This window comes from Corvus brachyrhynchos, unplaced genomic scaffold (genome assembly GCF_000691975.1).
Source record: "Corvus brachyrhynchos isolate BGI_N302 unplaced genomic scaffold, ASM69197v1 scaffold72, whole genome shotgun sequence".
Taxonomy (NCBI): Eukaryota; Metazoa; Chordata; class Aves; order Passeriformes; family Corvidae; genus Corvus; species Corvus brachyrhynchos.
Window position 1 is genome coordinate 2,384,295 of NW_008236763.1, and position 1,868 is coordinate 2,386,162.

Below are 1,868 nucleotides of genomic sequence, written 5' to 3' on the forward strand. Positions count from 1 at the left end.
TGCTGTTTTGCTTGCCGCCGCGGGATGCCGGCCAGGTGCAGGGATGCGCCCTGCACACATGACTCGGGAGATAACCACAACAACAACAGCCCGTTCCTGGGCTCAGGAAAGGGGGAACAAAACCCCACACCTCGCGTTTTGTGCGCCCCTAAGCCACTTTATTTCTAGGAGTAAGAGAAAGTTGGGATTCAAAAGTAGATCCCCGCTCAGAACGGGGTGGGAGACCCGGCTTTTTCCAGCCTTTCCTTTGGGTTTTCAAGCTCTCCTCCACAAGGAGGTTGAGAAAGGGGAGGAGAACGAGGAGTAGGTGCCGGAGAATAGACGCCTTCTAATCCCCTTTCAAAGGAGCTGTGGGCACACAATGCGTTCCCAGGGCTGAATTTACAACTGACTCCAGCAAAACCTTTCATTTTTTTTTTCCCCCCTCTTTTCCCCTCCCAGACAAGAATGCGGAACAGCTTTAATCCCGCCAAGGGACCCCCGCGCCGGTCTCCCAGCAACGGCGAGAGGGGCCACAGACCCCTGCCGGCCCCAGCTGCCCGCACCGGGACCTTCCTGCTGCTCCGAGGGATGCTCAGCCTCGTGTCCCTGCGATTTAGGGGCGCTGGAAGCCTCGCTCCTCAAAACCCAGCCTTGCTAAGCCAGGCCTGTGGCAGCAGGCATGGAACCAGCGAGATCTCGGCAGGGAGAAGCCCCTGAAAGGGGGGCTTGGGTGGGCACTGAAGTCCCATTTTGGCCCCAAATCCCATTTTTATGGCACTGAACCACCTCAGGCAGCACCAGCCAGAGCAGGAATTGCTCCTGGAGGATCTGGGCAGGGCGGACTCTGGCCGGGGGAGGTTCAATAACCGCGGCCCAAGTTTCTGCAGAAAGCAATACTGAAAGCGTTCAACGCTTCTGGGAAGCCCAGCCAGGTTTTCGTTCCCCTGACCTTTGTTTAACAGGTTAAATTTTAACAATTTTTTTCGCTGCTGCCCCAGTTACCTGACCCCTGCAGAGCCTCCCTGCAGCCAGCCAGCCTCCCAGACTCCTTCTGGCTCACTCCTTCCATCCCCCTGCTAGCGCCTGGCACCCAGCCCAGCACCCTCAGGAGTTTGGGGGGCTCACAGAGCATTTCCTTTGTGCCCCCCATACCCCCAAAATTCTGAGCCAGGGCTCAGGGCAAGAGCCACAGTCCACGGAAAGATGGAGCAGCTCCAAGAGATGCCTCCGGCTGGATCGAGCAGTGCTGGATCCTCACCGTGATCCCAAAATCAGTGACCTCCAGGCAGATGCAGCCATCCCATCCTCCCCCAGCGGGGCCAGGCAGCAGCTTCGTTCCCAAACTTTCCCTGCCCAAGAGGGCTGGGAGCAGAGGATGTCCCCTGGAGACAGGACAGCAGCCTCGGGGACAGGCGGTGCCACAGCCCCACCGGGAGAGTCCCCTGCAGGGGAACAGCCGCAAGGAATCCCACTGGAGCCTTCCTTGGGAGCCCAGGGAGCTCGGGAGCGCTTTCCAAGGCAAAAAAAAGCTTTTAATTAAAAGTTTTTTGGGGGCAGAACAGGTATTTTCAGCAGCTGCTGAAAAATGCATTAAGCTACAACCCCAGGCAGCGCTTCAGAAGTTGTTCCAGACTGCGAGGGCAGCATTTCGTGCTCCATGAAATATGGATTAAAATCCACCCTGGAACAGCCCAGGCTTCGCCCCTTCCTGGAGATCAAAAGAAGCTCTGGAATATTCCAGGTGCTGCCTTCTCCTGTCACCAGCACGGGCCCCTAAATTACGTTTGTGACACCGAGGAGAGTCCCACGGGAGGTCCCCCGGTTGTGTTTGGCTTGGCTGTGGGCCAGGGATGGGGAGCCAGGCTGGGAAAAACTCCAGGCTGGGA

General features: G+C 57.7%; 1 protein-coding gene across 1 annotated transcript in view; it reads right to left on the reverse strand.

The window, feature by feature from the left end:
- The window catches only part of NUAK2 (NUAK family kinase 2), an 11,865-nt gene that overhangs the window by 6,006 nt on the left and 3,991 nt on the right, over positions 1-1,868 (reverse strand). The window lies entirely within an intron of this gene.